Here is a 20,333-nt window from a genome sequence, read left to right as displayed (position 1 = left end):
CCCAGTTTACCCACTATGGTGGGGAGTGGCCTAATGAATAGCACCCTTAGCTCCCCCCGGAGGCCCGGCTGTGAAATGTATTGGTGTCTGTGATACCTGATCAGATGAACTCCTTCAGTGCCATCGGACGCACCATAGCTCCCCATAGTGGCGGAGCCACAGTACTGCAACTACCAGGACTCTGGGGCGCTGCATATACTGTAGTTCACCTCCATCATTTAATTGACAGACTTTGTCTTTATGAGAAAGCACTAGTTATTTTTGGAACACAGAGTGAATTGTTCCTCAACATTGACAAATGCAACTCCTTAGAAACCCTATAGAAACTACAATGAGAGACTAGGCAGACAGAGTTAGAAATCAAGCTACAGGTTGTAGTAAATGTATTTCTCTTCAGTTCTGGATTCACAGTCACACAGTTCAGTGATGCAGTAAAGTGTTCTACATACTGCTGCCTGTGAACATGTGCTACAGAGACAGAAGAGCAGCTATCCCTGTGTCTCTGTGTACTGTATATGGGAGACATCATAGCAGTTCGTCTCCACCCACTAGCTCAGAGATAGTTGAAAATTAAAGATAGCATGCAGGGGAAACTGGTGAAAAATTAGGAATACAAGACATATAGTGACCAGCCAGAGATTGTATTATTCCAGATGTACATTCACAACAGCTTGTTTTTAAACTGAAAATAAAGGGAACCTCTCAGCAGAATTGTGCATAGTAACCTACATACAGTGTCAGGTCGGCACCGTTATACAGATTAAAATGATACCTTGGTTGATGAAATCTGTCTTGCTGTTGTTGTTTAATCTGTATTTTCAGTTTTGAGTTAATGAGGGGGACTTCATGTGGTGCTCTGCTTAGGTATTCATCTGTATGGCTTATGACAGGTCACTGATCCCTCACTGATCTGCCCCCTAGTTTACATAATGAATATTACATATACATATTGAAAAAAAAACCCTTTTGCAGGCTGGCGCCACCCATGGCATCTGTGCTGCAGCATAATTGCATATGTACTATGATTATAATTAATATGTTTCAGGTTATCCTGATATTCCAAATAAAAAAATCCATTTGAAAAAGGTGATCCGGTAGCTGCTACTGCACATCCGCCAGCGGCGCCATATTTCTAGAGAAAAAAATTCCTCCTCCAAGATGACGGCACTGGCTACAGGCATAAACGAATGCTCAGGATACGCAGCACATGTTTCAACAGTGTGTGGCGTTGGAGCAATGAGGGATTCTATGGGTTAAATATGGGTTAAATATCCTCTGGACCTGAACCTTGTGCACACTGCAATCTGGTAAGAGGGACACTGGTTACTTCCTTCAATAGATTGTGTCACTTGTGCATTGTTTAGTGCTTTCACTGTGTATTCATGCATAGGCCTCTCACCCTGATGTGTTTTTTTGTCATTCAAACCATAGAGAGCTTTGTCTAGATTTGTCAGACTATATGTCTTTAGCTGCAGTTAGTCAGCATGATTTATTTTTTTTTTCAAATTTTGTTCCTTCTTCTCCCTTTTTCTGTGCCTTTGCCTTTGGTTAGGGCTCACTTTTAAATATCATTCTGCCCGCCCCCCACCTTTTTGATTGATGCTTTTTGCTTTTTGTATGCAGTCTGACTGTTGAAGGTCATTGTAGGACCGAAACTTATCTTTATTTTTGGATTGACTGCACAAAATAAAATTATCTGTTTACAACATTTACCTGAGTGCCAAGTTTTTTACAAGATTTAGGGCTGTCCCACACGTCCAGATAATTCCGGTACCGGAATAAATCGGTACCGGAGTTATCCGTGTCCGTGTGCCTGGGAACTCACGGAGGCCATACGTGCGGCACACGTGTGCCGCCCGTATGGCGAGTGGGTACCACACGGAGCGTGTGGTACCCACTCTGCATGGTGCTGAAGCTGCGATTCATATCATCCCTGCAGCAACGTTTGCTGTAGAGAAAATATGAAGAATAGTGTTTAAAATAAAGATCTATGTGTCCGCCGCCCCCCCACCCCCTGTGCGCCCCCCCGCTGGTCAGAAAATACTTACCCGGGTCCCCCGTCGGCTGTCGCTCCTTCCTGGTCTGGCCGCGGCTTCTCCTGCATGCGGTCACGTGGGCCCGATCATTTACAGTCATGAATATGTGGCTCCACCTCCCATAGGGGCGGAGCCGACTATTCATGATTGTAAATGATCGGCCCCACGTGACCGCATACAGTAGGAGGCGCGGCCAGACCAGGAAGGAGCGAGGGAGCGGGTGAGTATTTTCTGACCAGCGGGGGGGGCGCACAGGGGGTGGGGGGGCGGCGGACACATGGATCTTTATTTTTAACACTATTCTTCATATTTTCTCTATAGCAAACGCTGCTACAGGGAAGATATGAATACCGGCTTCAGCACCATGTGGGGGGGACAGCGCTTACTGTAGCGCTGTCTCCGGCACGCACACGGACCCCAGACGGAGAATGTCCGTGTGAGGTTCGTGTTTTACGCGGACCCATTGACTCTATTGGGTCCGCGTAAAACGTGCGCTCCCACGAACACTGACATGTCTCCGTGTTTGGCACACGGAGACACGGTCCGCAAAAAATCAATGACATCTGAACAGATGCATTGATTTTTATGGGTCTACGTGTGTCAGTGTCTCCGGTACGGGAGGAAACTGTCACCTCACGTACCGGAGCCACTGACGTGTGAAACCGGCCTAACATGGGATACTACTTTGGCACCATCCACAGGAGTGCCGTAATTACCATTTTTACATGAGAGATAAGGCCTGCTTTGCTGGGAACCCTGATACCACATGCTCAGCTCAACCTGCTTTAATGTTCAGCCACACTCAGGTGGCACAAATATCAGTTACGTAGACTACTATTGAAAAAAAAATGTAAGGAGAATAACACGGGTAGTTGACTCAAAGCCAGTGGAGGCCTGCCAGTCTCTGAGGCCTACTGCTACAGGCACCACACATGAAGGAGACCCAACCTGGAGTCTACACATTTCCAAAAATTATTGGCAGGCATCACCAAAGTGGCATCAATTTCAATAGAGTATAACTAGTATAATGGGGACCTCTTCCACTACTGCCAACCCAGCAGATGGAGACCCATCCTGGAGTGTTCACATTTCCAAAAATTAGTGGCAGATACCACCAAAGTGGCATCAGTTTCACCAGAGTAGAAATAGTATAAAAGGGACCGACACCTCTTCCACTACAGCCAACCCAGCAGATGGAGACTTAACCAAGAGTGTTCCCATCAACAGGCACAGAAGCCACACTAAAGACATCACAGATTGCAATTACGAGAGAACAATGCAGCACACTAAAAAGTAAAACATCACCTAGTCGGTACAGTCTGTGATTGGGGTGCAAAAGTCCTTGGAGATCCATGACTTGTTCATCTTGATGAAAGTTGGGTGGTCTACACTTTCAGGGGAACGCTGGATGCACTTATACGTCAGGACACCACCAGCTGAAGACACGTTCTGAGAGAACGCTGGTTGCTGGGCATGATAAATCCTCCAAGGCGTGACAGGAGAGCTCAGGCCACTCATCCATTTTAGGAGACTAAAATGTAAATGGGGCCAAACCCTCCCTGATGGTATTCATATTGAGTTCTAGATACACCTGTACCATCCTCTCAAGTCGTTCACCATGTGCCAGACTTGGACTCTGTTGTGCTGTGCACGAGCTAGTCTAAAAAATGTGTCGAAGGACTCACAGAAATTGCTTCTACCACTTACACTACTGCTGATGCAATTAATGTTTTGGCATTGATGAATTGATGTGCCGGAGGTTGGAAGTCTAGAGCTGCAATGCACACTGTGCGCCTCACTGCTGTGTTGGGAGCACCTTTTTTAAGGTTGTGTAAAAGCGTGTTTGGATACTCCCAGAATTCATGGGTACCTTTCCAGGGCGGGAAGCATCTGGCAATATTTACTCTTATAACGTGGATTTAACAGAGTGGCAACCCAGTAGTCAGTACTATTTCAAATCATAATTATGACAGGATCATGTTGCAGATAGTGCAGCAAGGAGATACTCATATGTCGGCCTGTTCCATGAGGTCCAAGCCCATGCTGCATTGGTGGCTGAGTAACACTGATACTTGTTTCCTCTGTTTCCTCCCACCAACCATTAGCAACAGACAGGAAATGATTATCCTCTTCATCTCCTGACAGTTGCTCGCCCATCACCTCTTCCTCCTCCATTTGTTCCTCGGCTCTTCCACCTTCGATAACAGTTTGTTTGATATCACCAGCCCCAACCAACGCAGTACATCCCTTAGCACCCACCTGTGTGATGACAGTCTGAAACTTTGAGACATTTCTATCCCTTCTGCATCCTCCTCAGCTTCCTCCTCTTCCTCTGGGACCACCTCCTCCTCCCACAGGCTAGTCAAAGTCTGCTCCAGCATGTAGATGATTGGAATAGTGATGCTTTTGATGGCATTGTCAACACTAACCATCTTGGCAGCATTTCGAAACTGCAGAAGGGAGAAGAGGTCCTTAATCTGTGCCCACTCTGTAAACGTGATATGCCTCACGTCCATACTGCGTTAGCCCAGGCTACACAACATGACATACTGCATCAGGGATCATTGCTGCTGCCACAGTTGCTGCAACATGTGCAGAGTGGAATTCCACCGTGTTGGCACATCACATATCAACCAGTTAACTGGCATGGAAAAAGACCTCTGTAATGATGCAAGTTGATGACCTGAGGGGTGCGATTGGCGGAAGTGAGTACATATCTTCCATGCTTTCTGCAGTAGTTCACACAGGCCAGGATGGTGGTGGAGAAATTGCTGTATCACCAGGTTGAGGAATTGAGCCATGCAAGACTTATATGTGAGCTTGATTCTGCATATGGCTGCCACCAGATTTGCATCGTTATCGGACATGGCACTCCCTTGATCCAGGTTCAGCAGAGACAGCCATTGCTCAAACTCATCCTGGAGAGCTGTCCACAATTCTCAAGCTGTATGGCTGTGATCTCCAAGGCATATCAATTTTAACACTGCCTGATTGCGGCTGAGGTTGAGGGCGCAGGTGGAGGCCCAAGAGGAGATAGAGGAGGAGGCAGAAGCAGCGGAGGAAGTGTGAAATACAGAGCTTTGTCCTGCAAGCCTTGGGGACTCCAAGACTTAGAATTTTTCAGGAAAAGGGTGATGTTGTCGGTGACATGCTGGAGTAGCGCAAGCACAGCTTTCTTAGAGAAGTAACGGCGACTTGGCAACTGGTACTGGGGGACTGTAACAGCCTTCAGCTTTTGGAAACTGTATCTACCATACGGAAAGGCAACATTTCCATGGTTTACAAATTGGAGATGGTGCAATTCAACTTCTTAGCTTTGTCATATGTAGGAGGAAATAATCTTAAACGTTACCACAACTGCGGGACCATGGGCTGACTGCAGTGCTGAGAGAGGGCAAAGTATGGTGAACTGGACAAGCTGCTGGACCGTAAGTGAGGTGCAGGAGGAGATGTTGCAGTAGATTGATAAAGTTGTGGTGTTACGCTTCCGTTACAGCTGATGGGCTCTCACACAGCCTGACTGGAGCAGGTAAAGAACCGGAGGTTCTGCAGTCGGAGGCTTGTGTGACAATACTTGGCACAGTAACAGAGGAGGAGAAAGAAGCAGCAGATGCATTTGACGGGGCAGCTGATGGTTGTTGAGCTCTGCTGGTCCACATTTTATTGCAGTGGGATTGCACTTTCTCCCTCTACTGAGTTTTTTTGCAAAGTTGGCAGAAAACGTGAGTTGGCTCATCCTTTGTCGTATCAAAAAAGGTCCAGGCTAGGCAACTGCAAGCTGCAGACCTGTGAACGCTGCTGCCCACAGCCACAGTTGTGGCTGAGGGTGCAGTGCTCATTGTGGTTGCATCACTCCGTGTCTGTGCCGTAGGGCGCAACATAATTTCCTCATCTTCCTCCTTCTCCACCTCCTCAGATGACCTACTCAGCTGCTTGCCTCTGAGTTCACACCAAGTGGGATCTACAACTTCATCATCATCTTGTTTTATCCCATTCCTTGCCCTGACAGTCACCCTCCTCCTCTTCCTGCCCTGACAGCACAGCACAAGATATCTGAGTCTCATCAGGATCACCCTTCCCCGGGGGTTTATATCTGGTGACAAGGGTCAGGATGCTGATCAGACCCTACTTCATCCTGCCCCAGATCCAAGCTTAAAAAATATGGGGCATCGGTGCAGATGATTTCCTTCACTTGATTCTGTGAATCTTTGCAGTACACTTCTGATGCCCATGGCATAGAATGTGCGAACTGCTCTAAAGACTCACCCATCTATGGTTCCCTACAATCAGTTGAGCAATTGGAGCGTTGTGACACTTGAGGGAAGCAAGGGTAATTGGGTGCCACCCCTGCAGACTGTACTGTGTGCCATGTTGAAGTGGAGGAAAAGGAGGAAAGGCCACTTGAAGCTGCGCTTGCCATCCACTCAAACAAATTCTCTTTCTGGCCCTCATCAACAAGGCATGCGGGTACCCAGTAACAGAACTTGTCAGTTGTGTTTCAATACAATGTTATGGTGTTGGTTTACTAGTGCTTACACTAACATCACCACCCACCCCACGTACCTTGAACAACAAGCCTATTCACCCTTCCAACATGACCTCACTTTTTCCCACTCATGTTGCTCAGATAGTGTGGTAGGAGCACAGTATTAGCAACAAAAAATTAGATTTTTTACTCTGCACCAGCTTTGCACACAGCTGAATTTCAGCGGCACTAAATGACAATGTGAAATGTTATGGTTCTCAATGGCAAGAGAACATAGCCCAGCAAACATAAGAACTAGCTCTTGGAAGGATGGAAACTAAACTGACCATGAACTAAACCTGCCGCACAACTAACAGTAGCCGGGTAGCGTAGCCTGCGTTTTATCCCTAGACGCCCAGCGCCGGCCGGAGGACTAACTAATCCTGGCAGAGGAAAATATAGTCCTGGCTCACCTCTAGAGAAATTTCCCCAAAAGGCAGACAGAGGCCCCCACAAATATTGGCGGTGATTTTAGATGAAATGACAAACGTAGTATGAAAATAGGTTTAGCAAAATTGAGGTCCGCTTACTAGATAGCAGGAAGACAGAAAGGGCACTTTCATGGTCAGCTGAAAACCCTATCAAAACACCATCCTGAAATTACTTTAAGACTCTAGTATTAACTCATAACATCAGAGTGGCAATTTCAGATCACAAGAGCTTTCCAGACACAGAAACGAAACTACAGCTGTGAACTGGAACAAAATGCAAAAACAAACAAGGACTAAAGTCCAACTTAGCTGGGAGTTGTCTAGCAGCAGGAACATGCACAGAAAGGCTTCTGATTACAATGTTGACCGGCATGGAAGTGACAGAGCAGCAAGGCTAAATAGCGACTCCCACATCCTGATGGAAACAGGTGAACAGAGAGGATGATGCACACCAGTTCAATTCCACCAGTGGCCACCGGGGGAGCCCAAAATCCAATTTCACAACAGTACCCCCCCCTCAAGGAGGGGGCACCGAACCCTCACCAGAACCACCAGGGCGATCAGGATGAGCCCTATGAAAGGCACGGACCAAATCGGAGGCATGAACATCAGAGGCAGTCACCCAAGAATTATCCTCCTGACCGTATCCCTTCCATTTGACCAGATACTGGAGTTTCCGTCTGGAAACACGGGAGTCCAAGATTTTTTCCACAACGTACTCCAACTCGCCCTCAACCAACACCGGAGCAGGAGGCTCAACGGAAGGCACAACCGGTACCTCATACCTGCGCAATAATGACCGATGAAAAACATTATGAATAGAAAAAGATGCAGGGAGGTCCAAACGGAAGGACACAGGGTTAAGAATCTCCAATATCTTGTACGGGCCGATGAACCGAGGCTTAAACTTGGGAGAAGAAACCCTCATAGGGACAAAACGAGAAGACAACCACACCAAGTCCCCAACACAAAGCCGAGGACCAACCCGACGCCGGCGGTTGGCAAAAAGCTGAGTCTTCTCCTGGGACAACTTCAAATTGTCCACTACCTGCCCCCAAATCTGATGCAACCTCTCCACCACAGCATCCACTCCAGGACAATCCGAAGATTCCACCTGACCAGAAGAAAATCGAGGATGAAACCCCGAATTACAGAAAAAGGGAGACACCAAGGTGGCAGAGCTGGCCCGATTATTGAGGGCAAACTCCGCTAAAGGCAAAAAAGCAACCCAATCATCCTGATCTGCAGACACAAAACACCTCAAATATGTCTCCAAGGTCTGATTCGTCCGCTCGGTCTGGCCATTAGTCTGAGGATGGAAAGCAGACGAGAAAGACAAATCTATGCCCATCCTAGCACAGAATGCTCGCCAAAATCTAGACACGAATTGGGTACCTCTGTCAGAAACGATATTCTCCGGAATACCATGCAAACGGACCACATTTTGAAAAAACAGAGGAACCAACTCGGAAGAAGAAGGCAACTTAGGCAGGGGAACCAAATGGACCATCTTAGAGAAACGATCACACACCACCCAGATGACAGACATCTTCTGAGAAACAGGAAGATCCGAAATAAAATCCATCGAGATGTGCGTCCAGGGCCTCTTCGGGATAGGCAAGGGCAACAACAATCCACTAGCCCGAGAACAACAAGGCTTGGCCCGAGCACAAACGTCACAAGACTGCACGAAGCCTCGCTCATCTCGAGACAGGGAAGGCCACCAGAAGGACCTTGCCACCAAATCCCTGGTACCAAAGATTCCAGGATGACCTGCCAACGCAGAAGAATGAACCTCAGAAATGACTTTACTGGTCCAATCATCAGGAACAAACAGTCTACCAGGTGGGCAACGATCAGGTCTATCCGCCTGAAACTCCTGCAAGGCCCGCCGCAGGTCTGGAGAAACGGCAGACAATATCACTCCATCCTTAAGGATACCTGTAGGTTCAGAATTACCAAGGGAGTCAGGCTCAAAACTCCTAGAAAGGGCATCCGCCTTAACATTCTTAGAACCCGGCAGGTAGGACACCACAAAATTAAACCGAGAGAAAAACAACGACCAGCGCGCCTGTCTAGGATTCAGGCGTCTGGCGGACTCAAGATAAATTAGATTTTTGTGGTCAGTCAATACCACCACCTGATGTCTAGCCCCCTCAAGCCAATGACGCCACTCCTCAAAAGCCCACTTCATGGCCAAAAGCTCCCGATTCCCAACATCATAATTCCGCTCGGCGGGTGAAAATTTACGCGAGAAAAAAGCACAAGGTCTCATCACGGAGCAATCGGAACTTCTCTGCGACAAAACCGCCCCAGCTCCGATTTCAGAAGCGTCGACCTCAACCTGAAAAGGAAGAGCAACATCAGGCTGACGCAACACAGGGGCGGAAGAAAAGTGGCGCTTAAGCTCCCGAAAGGCCTCCACAGCAGCAGGGGACCAATCAGCAACATCAGCACCCTTCTTAGTCAAATCAGTCAATGGTTTAACAACATCAGAAAAACCAGCAATAAATCGACGATAAAAGTTAGCAAAGCCCAAAAATTTCTGAAGACTCTTAAGAGAAGAGGGTTGCGTCCAATCACAAATAGCCTGAACCTTGACAGGATCCATCTCGATGGAAGAGGGGGAAAAAATATATCCCAAAAAGGAAATCTTTTGAACCCCAAAAACGCACTTAGAACCCTTCACACACAAGGAATTAGACCGCAAAACCTGAAAAACCCTCCTGACCTGCTGGACATGAGAGTCCCAGTCATCCGAAAAAATCAAAATATCATCCAGATACACAATCATAAATTTATCCAAATAATCACGGAAAATGTCATGCATAAAGGACTGAAAGACTGAAGGGGCATTTGAAAGACCAAAAGGCATCACCAAATACTCAAAGTGGCCCTCGGGCGTATTAAATGCGGTTTTCCACTCATCCCCCTGCTTAATTCGCACCAAATTATACGCCCCACGGAGATCTATCTTAGAGAACCACTTGGCCCCCTTTATGCGAGCAAACAAATCAGTCAGCAGTGGCAACGGATATTGATATTTAACCGTGATTTTATTCAAAAGCCGATAATCAATGCACGGCCTCAAAGAGCCATCTTTCTTAGCCACAAAGAAAAAACCGGCTCCTAAGGGAGATGACGAAGGACGAATATGTCCCTTTTCCAAGGACTCCTTTATATATTCTCGCATAGCAGCATGTTCAGGCACAGACAGATTAAATAAACGACCCTTAGGGTATTTACTACCCGGAATCAAATCTATGGCACAATCGCACTCCCGGTGCGGAGGTAATGAACCAAGCTTAGGTTCTTCAAAAACGTCACGATATTCAGTCAAGAATTCAGGAATCTCAGAGGGAATAGATGATGAAATGGAAACCACAGGTACGTCCCCATGCGTCCCCTTACATCCCCAGCTTAACACAGACATAGCTTTCCAGTCAAGGACTGGGTTATGAGATTGCAGCCATGGCAATCCAAGCACCAACACATCATGTAGGTTATACAGCACAAGAAAGCGAATAATCTCCTGGTGATCCGGATTAATCCGCATAGTTACTTGTGTCCAGTATTGTGGTTTATTGCTAGCCAATGGGGTGGAGTCAATCCCCTTCAGGGGTATAGGAGTTTCAAGAGGCTCCAAATCATACCCACAGCGTTTGGCAAAGGACCAATCCATAAGACTCAAAGCGGCGCCAGAGTCGACATAGGCATCCACGGTAATAGATGATAAAGAACAAATCAGGGTCACAGATAGAATAAACTTAGACTGTAAAGTGCCAATTGAAACAGACTTATCAAGCTTCTTAGTACGCTTAGAGCATGCTGATATAACATGAGTTGAATCACCGCAATAGAAGCACAACCCATTTTTTCGTCTAAAATTCTGCCGTTCACTTCTGGACAGAATTCTATCACATTGCATATTCTCTGGCGTCTTCTCAGTAGACACCACCAAATGGTGCACAGGTTTGCGCTCCCGCAGACGCCTATCGATCTGGATAGCCATTGTCATGGACTCATTCAGACCCGCAGGCACAGGGAACCCCACCATAACATCCTTAATGGCATCAGAGAGACCCTCTCTGAAATTCGCCGCCAGGGCGCACTCATTCCACTGAGTAAGCACAGCCCATTTACGGAATTTCTGGCAGTATATTTCAGCTTCGTCTTGCCCCTGAGATAGGGACATCAAGGCCTTTTCCGCCTGAAGTTCTAACTGAGGTTCCTCATAAAGCAACCCCAAGGCCAGAAAAAACGCATCCACATTGAGCAACGCAGGATCCCCTGGAGCCAATGCAAAAGCCCAATCCTGAGGGTCGCCCCGGAGCAAGGAAATCACAATCCTGACCTGCTGAGCAGGATCTCCAGCAGAGCGAGATTTCAGGGACAAAAACAACTTGCAATTATTTTTGAAATTTTGAAAGCAAGATCTATTCCCCGAGAAAAATTCAGGCAAAGGAATTCTAGGTTCAGATATAGGAACATGAACAACAAAATCTTGTAAATTTTGAACTTTCGTGGTGAGATTATTCAAACCTGCAGCTAAACTCTGAATATCCATTTTAAACAGGTGAACACAGAGCCATTCCAGGATTAGAAGGAGAGAGAGAGAGAAAGGCTGCAATATAGGCAGACTTGCAAGAGATTCAATTACAAGCACACTCAGAACTGAAGGAAAAAAAAAAAAAAAAAAAAAATCTTCAGCAGACTTCTCTTTTCTCTCCTTTCTCTGTCAAATAATTTAACCCTTTTTTGGGCCGGTCAAACTGTTATGGTTCTCAATGGCAAGAGAACATAGCCCAGCAAACATAAGAACTAGCTCTTGGAAGGATGGAAACTAAACTGACCATGAACTAAACCTGCCGCACAACTAACAGTAGCCGGGTAGCGTAGCCTGCGTTTTATCCCTAGACGCCCAGCGCCGGCCGGAGGACTAACTAATCCTGGCAGAGGAAAATATAGTCCTGGCTCACCTCTAGAGAAATTTCCCCGAAAGGCAGACAGAGGCCCCCACAAATATTGGCGGTGATTTTAGATGAAATGACAAACGTAGTATGAAAATAGGTTTAGCAAAATTGAGGTCCGCTTACTAGATAGCAGGAAGACAGAAAGGGCACTTTCATGGTCAGCTGAAAACCCTATCAAAACACCATCCTGAAATTACTTTAAGACTCTAGTATTAACTCATAACATCAGAGTGGCAATTTCAGATCACAAGAGCTTTCCAGACACAGAAACGAAACTACAGCTGTGAACTGGAACAAAATGCAAAAACAAACAAGGACTAAAGTCCAACTTAGCTGGGAGTTGTCTAGCAGCAGGAACATGCACAGAAAGGCTTCTGATTACAATGTTGACCGGCATGGAAGTGACAGAGGAGCAAGGCTAAATAGCGACTCCCACATCCTGATGGAAACAGGTGAACAGAGAGGATGATGCACACCAGTTCAATTCCACCAGTGGCCACCGGGGGAGCCCAAAATCCAATTTCACAACAGTGAAATATGGCATGCTAAATTATGTTATTAATAAAATAAACTTTTTTTTACTGTGGAAAAGGCCTGTATAACATAGAAGACATGCTCCAAACAATTTCAAAGTGAGCTCTCCCCTACTGTATCACATTAGTAACAGAAAAAAGGAATTGTTTCAGTGTGGATGAGGCATGTATAACAAAGAATATATGCTCCAAAAATTTCAAACTGAGTTCTCCCCTACTGTATCACGTTAGTAACAGAATTTTTTTTATTATGTGGGTAAATCCTGTATAACATAGAATATATGCTCCAAACAATTTTAAACTGAGAGCTCCCCTACTGTATCATGTTAGTAACAGAAGAAAGTATTTTTATTGTGTGGATGAGGCCTGTATAACATGGAAGATATGCTCCAAACAATTTCAATCTCAGATCTTCCCTACTTTATCACGTTAGTAACATAAGAAAGAATTGCTTCAGTGTGGATGAGGCCTGTATAACAAAGAATATATGCTCCAAACAAATTCAAACTGAGATCTCCCCTACTGTGTCACGTTAGTAACAGAAGAAAATATTATTTTTGTGTGGATGAGGCCTGTATAACATAGAAAATATGATCCAAACAATTTGAAACTGAGATCTCCCCTACTGCATCACGTAAGAAACAGAACAAAGTTTTTTTTAGTGTGGATGAGGCCTGTATACAATAGAATATATGCTCCAAACAATTTCAAACTCAGATCTAGCCTGCTGTATCATGTTTGTCACAGAAAAAACATGTTTTCCCCCGCATGAGCTTTGCACAAGCTGAATTTCACCACCACAAAATGAGAAGATGGGATATGGCATGCTATATCATTTTTGTAACAGAAAAAAATAGTTTTTTTTACTCTGCAACAGCTGTGTACACAGATAAATTTAACCACCATCAAATGACAAGGTGAAGTATGGCATGCTGTATTACGTTTAGCAACGGAAAAAAAATAGGTTTGTTTACTCTGCAACAGCTGTGCACACAGATGAATTTCACTACCACTAAATGAGAAGATGGGATATGGCGTGCTGTATCACATTTGTAACAGAAAAAAAATAGTTTTTTTTACTCTGCATCATCTGTGCACACAGATGAATTTCACGGCCACTAAATGACAACGTAGGATATGGAGTGCTGTCATGTTTGTAACAGAGAAAAATAGTGTTTTTTAGTCTGCAACAGCTGTGCACAAAGATGAACGTCACAGCCACTAAATGACAAGGTGAGATATGGCGTGCAGAATCACGTTTAGCAACTGATAAAGATAGATTTTGAAAGGTCTACTCATGCATGAACACAACACAAGCAGTTCACAACACACTTCTATGAAATGTGCCCTGCTGTTTTTGTGGACCTCACTAATGGTACCAGAAAAAAAAATTCTGTTGGGTGGTCGATGTCACAGTCACACATGACAAAAGCTATCTAAACTGTCTGACTTAGAAACAACCACATAGCTAACTAGCTAAAATCTATCAGCACCCAAGACCAGAGTCTGGAGCAGCCTCTCTGCGCTGTTATACTGACAATATGGCACTAAAACAAGATGTTCATTCTTTATATAGAGAGGGACATTTGATTTCAGCAGCCAATGGTAAAAGCCGTCGTGTCTCAACATTGTGGATGTTTCCTGCTCCCTGTTTTGCCAGCCGTAGTGTGCACACATAAAGTTAGAAAAAGAATACATTTTTGCAAGCACACCACTCCTCTGAGCTCTCCCCACCCCCTACCCTCATCAAATACGTGCCCCCCGCTCATCATACACCACCACTATCCTAGCTAAAGTGCTAAAAATTAGTGATGGGTGAGCACTAAAATGCTCAGGTGCTCCTTGCTCGGGTCGAGCAAATTGGAATACTCGGGTACTTGGCCAGAACAACGAGTCCATTGTAAGTCTATGGGAGACTCGAGTATTTTTACCGCGATCCCCTTCCCCCCAGATGGTGCTTTTAAGGTCTAAAAACGTCTGAAAATTATGAAAACACTGCTCAAATGACACAGAGACCTCATGGGGATTGACCCTGGAAGCATTCCTGACTCCTAGTTCACAGCCTTAATCATTTTTTTCCGAGATTCATGCCATTTTTCCCGATGCCACAAAAAACACATGAAAACGAAACCAAAGTGGGTTTTGCTTGGAAATATGTCAAGGTACATCCTTTGCAGGTTAATGACTTGCCTTTAAGGCCAAATATTTAACCCCAGACTGAAAATGTCCTCTCCCACTTAGGCTTAGTTCAGACGCAGCTTTTTTGAAGCGTTTTTCAACTTTAACATTGCTTTCAACCACTACAAATGCATTCACTCTGAAATGTCATTGTAACATTTAGCAACCCTAGCTGGCCATGTGGTGTGTGACACATAAGCAGACCCATCTTGTTTCATTTACGAAGGAGGGACTCTTAGAGTCACAGGGCCTATTTTTACTGGTGTATCAGGCGGCATTAATCTTCTTAAAGGGCCATTGTGAAACAGTGGGTCTCCTAAGCTGTTGTAGCCTATGCTGTGAGTGGATGGGCTGCCAAGAATTACGACTCACCACAATACCCCTTTCATAAGATGTCCAGGAGGGCCTCCTGAAAAAATGTTGCATTGAATACAAGGCCTGCCCTGCTACTAATTCATATGCACCCCAATAAGCCTTGGAACCCTCATAGTAGATGGGCCCAGGAAAATCCACTTCACAATATGCATTTCGTGCTCCATACGCCTTGGTTTTATACATTGGCAGGAAGGCGAGCCCTGCTGCATAGTCAGTCATATGCACCCCATTAGGCCTTGGAACCCACATAGTGGATGTGCCCATGAAAATCCACTTCACAATATGCATTTTGTGCTCCATACTCCTTTGTTGTATACATTGACAGGAAGGCGAGCCCTGCTGCATAGTCATATGCACCCCATTAGGCCTTGGAATCCACATACTGGATGGGCCCATGAAAATCCACTTCACATTATGCATTTTTTACTGCATACTCCTTTGTTTTACACATTGGCGGCAAGGCCAGCCCTGCTGCATAGTCATATGCACCCCATTAGGCCTTGGAACCCACATAGTGGATGGGCCCAGGAAAATCCACTTCACAGTATGCATTTTGTGCTCCATACTCCTTGGTTGTATACATTGGCAGGAAGGCGAGCCCTGCTACATAGTCAGTCATATGCACCCCATTAGGCCTTGGAACCCACATAGTGGATGTGCCCATGAAAATCCACTTCACAATATGCATTTTGTGCTCCATACTCCTTGGTTTTATACATTGGCAGGAAGGCGAGCCCTGCTGCATAGTCATATGCATCCCATTAGGCCTTGGAACCCACATAGTGGATGTGCCCATGAAAATCCACTTCACATTTTGCATTTTGTGCTCCATACTCCTTGGTTTTATACATTGACAGGAAGGCGAGCCCTGCTGCATAGTCATATGCACCCCATTAGGCCTTGGAATCCACATACTGGATGGGCCCATGAAAATCCACTTCACATTATGCATTTTTTACTGCATACTCCTTTGTTTTACACATTGGCGGCAAGGCCAGCCCTGCTGCATAGTCATATGCACCCCATTAGGCCTTGGAACCCACATAGTGGATGGGCCCAGGAAAATCCACTTCACAGTATGCATTTTGTGCTCCATACTCCTTGGTTGTATACATTGGCAGGAAGGCGAGCCCTGCTACATAGTCAGTCATATGCACCCCATTAGGCCTTGGAACCCACATAGTGGATGTGCCCATGAAAATCCACTTCACAATATGCATTTTGTGCTCCATACTCCTTGGTTTTATACATTGGCAGGAAGGCGAGCCCTGCTGCATAGTCATACGCATCCCATTAGGCCTTGGAAACCACATAGTGGATGTGCCCATGAAAATCCACTTCACATTTTGCATTTTGTGCTCCATACTCCTTGGTTTTATACATTGACAGGAAGGCGAGCCCTGCTGCATAGTCATATGCACCCCATTAGGCCTTGGAATCCACATACTGGATGGGCCCATGAAAATCCACTTCACATTATGCATTTTTTACTGCATACTCCTTTGTTTTACACATTGGCGGCAAGGCCAGCCCTGCTGCATAGTCATATGCACCCCATTAGGCCTTGGAACCCACATAGTGGATGGGCCCAGGAAAATCCACTTCACAGTATGCATTTTGTGCTCCATACTCCTTGGTTGTATACATTGGCAGGAAGGCGAGCCCTGCTACATAGTCAGTCATATGCACCCCATTAGGCCTTGGAACCCACATAGTGGATGTGCCCATGAAAATCCACTTCACAATATGCATTTTGTGCTCCATACTCCTTGGTTTTATACATTGGCAGGAAGGCGAGCCCTGCTGCATAGTCATACGCATCCCATTAGGCCTTGGAAACCACATAGTGGATGTGCCCATGAAAATCCACTTCACATTTTGCATTTTGTGCTCCATACTCCTTGGTTTTATACATTGACAGGAAGGCGAGCCCTGCTGCATAGTCATATGCACCCCATTAGGCCTTGGAATCCACATACTGGATGGGCCCATGAAAATCCACTTCACATTATGCATTTTTTACTGCATACTCCTTTGTTTTACACATTGGCGGCAAGGCCAGCCCTGCTGCATAGTCATATGCACCCCATTAGGCCTTGGAACCCACATAGTGGATGGGCCCAGGAAAATCCACTTCACAGTATGCATTTTGTGCTCCATACTCCTTGGTTGTATACATTGGCAGGAAGGCGAGCCCTGCTACATAGTCAGTCATATGCACCCCATTAGGCCTTGGAACCCACATAGTGGATGTGCCCATGAAAATCCACTTCACAATATGCATTTTGTGCTCCATACTCCTTGGTTTTATACATTGGCAGGAAGGCGAGCCCTGCTGCATAGTCATACGCATCCCATTAGGCCTTGGAAACCACATAGTGGATGTGCCCATGAAAATCCACTTCACATTTTGCATTTTGTGCTCCATACTCCTTGGTTTTATACATTGACAGGAAGGCGAGCCCTATAGTCATATGCACCCCATTAGGCCTTGGAACCCACATACTGGATGGGCCCAGGAAAGTTCACTCGTGTTTTTTAATGGTATGATGGTTCACTCTTTGCACAATTATTTACAGGAGAATTTTGCAATTTTATTTGACATGTTTTTAACACTAAGGTTCAGATACGGCTTTAAAAAAGGCAAATACTTGCAATACAAGGCAATTTTATTGCAAACTACAAAATTCAAGGAATAGTATGATTGAATAGTGTGAGTGCGTACACTTTTGTATGTGTTAACATACATACAGTGCCTACAAGTAGTATTCAACCCCCTGCAGATTTAGCAGGTTTACACATTTGGAATTAACTTGGCATTGTGACATTTGGACTGTAGATCAGCCTGGAAGTGTGAAATGCACTGCAGCAAAAAAGAATGTTATTTCTTTGTTTATTTATTTTTTTAAATTGTGAAAAGTCTTTTCAGAGGGTCATTTATTATTCAACCCCTCAACCCACCAGAATTCTGTTTAATTCCCCTAAAGTATTAAGAAGTAGTTCAGGCACAAAGAACAATGAGCTTCACATGTTTGGATTAATTATCTCTTTTTCCAGCCTTTTCTGACTATTTAAGACCCTCCCCAAACTTGTGAACAGCACTCAAACATGGTCAACATGGGAAAGACAAAGGAGCATTCCAAGGCCATCAGAGACAAGATCGTGGAGGGTCACAAGGCTGGCAAGGGGTACAAAACCCTTTCCAAGGAGTTGGGCCTACCTGTCTCCACTGTTGGGAGCATCATCCGGAAGTGGAAGGCTTATGGAACTACTGTTAGCCTTCCACGGCCTGGACAGCCTTTGAAAGTTTCCTCCCGTGCCGAGGCCAGGCTTGTCCGAAGAGTCAAGGCTAACCTAAGGACAACAAGGAAGTAGCTCCGGGAAGATCTCATGGCAGTGGGGACATTGGTTTCAGTCAATACCATAAGTAACGTACTCCACCGCAATGGTCTCCGTTCCAGACGAGCCCGTAAGGTACCTTTACTTTCAAAGTGTCATGTCAAGGCTCGTCTACAGTTTGCTCATGATCACTTGGAGGACTCTGAGACTGACTGGTTCAAGGTTCTCTGGTCTGATGAGACCAAGATCGAGATCTTTGGTGCCAACCACACACGTGACGTTTGGAGACTGGATGGCACTGCATACGACCCCAAGAATACCATCCCTACAGTCAAGCATGGTGGTGGCAGCATCATGCTGTGGGGCTGTTTCTCAGCCAAGGGGCCTGGCCATCTGGTCCGCATCCATGGGAAGATGGATAGCACAGCCTACCTGGAGATTTTGGCCAAGAACCTCCGCTCCTCCATCAAGGATCTTAAGATGAGTCGTCATTTCATCTTCCAACAAGACAATGACCCAAAGCACACAGCCAAGAAAACCAAGGCCTAGTTCAAGAGGCAAAAAATCAAGGTGCTGCAGTGGCCTAGTCAGTCTCCTGACCTTAACCCAATTGAAAACTTGTGGAAGGAGCTCAAGATTAAAGTCCACATGAGACACCCAAAGAACCTAGATAACTTGGAGAAGATCTGCCTGGAGGAGTGGGCCAAGATAACTCCAGAGACCTGTGCCGGCCCGATCAGGTCTTATAAAAGACGATTATTAGCTGTAATTGCAAACAAAGGTTATTCCACAAAATATTAAACCTAGGGGTTGAATAATAATTGACCCACACTTTTATGTTTAAAATTTATAAAAATTTAACTGAGCAACAAAACTTTTTGGTTTGTAAGATTTATGCATCTGTTAATAAATCCTGCTCTTGTTTGAAGTTTGAAGGCTCTAACTTATTTGCATCTTATTAAACCTGCTAAATCTGCAGGGGGTTGAATACTACTTGTAGGCACTGTAGGTTAATAAGTACATATAAGGAATAACTAAATGTGATATTACGTATATATGAAGGTTAACTACATACAGTATAGTTAGATAATCACCAAGAGGCTTTTAAACATCATCCGTCTGGAATATCAGAGAAGCAACTGTTGTGAATTCTGTTCTCGAGCTCCTTCCTGTGGTTATGAATGGTACTTCGGCGAGTTCTGTTCATGGACTCCCTCTGGTGGCTGTGAATGGAGCTGCTGGTTCTGAGATTCCTTCTCCAGCTGATCTCGTTCAGGTCTTGGCTGGCTGCTCTATTTAACTCCACTCAGATCGTTACTTGATGCCAGCTGTCAATGTCTTAGTACTGGTTCAGTTCTCTTGGATCTTTCAAATGACCTGTCTACTTCAGCAAAAGCTAAGTCCCTGCTAGCTTATTTGTTACCACTGTGTTTTTGTCCAGCTTGCTATAATGATTTTATCTTGTTAGCTGGAACCTCTGGGATGCAGAGTGGCACCACCGCGCCGTGAGTCGGTGCGGTGGTTTCTTTTGCACACTCTGCATGGTTTTTTGTTAGTTTTTTATGCTGACCGCAAAGATACCTTTTCTATCCTCAGTCTGTTTAGTTAAGTCTGGCCTCCTATGCTGAAACCTATTTCATTCCTGTGTTTGTGACTTCCATCTTAACTCACAGTCAATATATGTGGGGGCTGTCTATTTCTTTGGGGAATTTCTCTGAGGCAAGGTAGGCTGTATTTTCTATCTTTAGGGGTAGTTAGCTCTTAGGCTGTGAAGAGGCGTCTAGGCAGAGTCAGGAACGCTCCACGGCTATTTCTAGTTGTTGTGATAGGATTAGGGGTTGCGGTCAGCAGAGCTCCCACTTCCCAGAGCTCGTCCTGTATTGCTAGTTTGCTCATCTGGTCATTTCTAGTGCTCCTAACCACCAGCTTAACATAACAGTACA

Source organism: Ranitomeya variabilis, chromosome 7 (assembly GCF_051348905.1).
Source record: "Ranitomeya variabilis isolate aRanVar5 chromosome 7, aRanVar5.hap1, whole genome shotgun sequence".
NCBI classification, from domain to species: Eukaryota; Metazoa; Chordata; class Amphibia; order Anura; family Dendrobatidae; genus Ranitomeya; species Ranitomeya variabilis.
The sequence above is the reverse complement of the archived record's forward strand: the minus strand, read 5'-3'. Positions refer to the sequence as shown.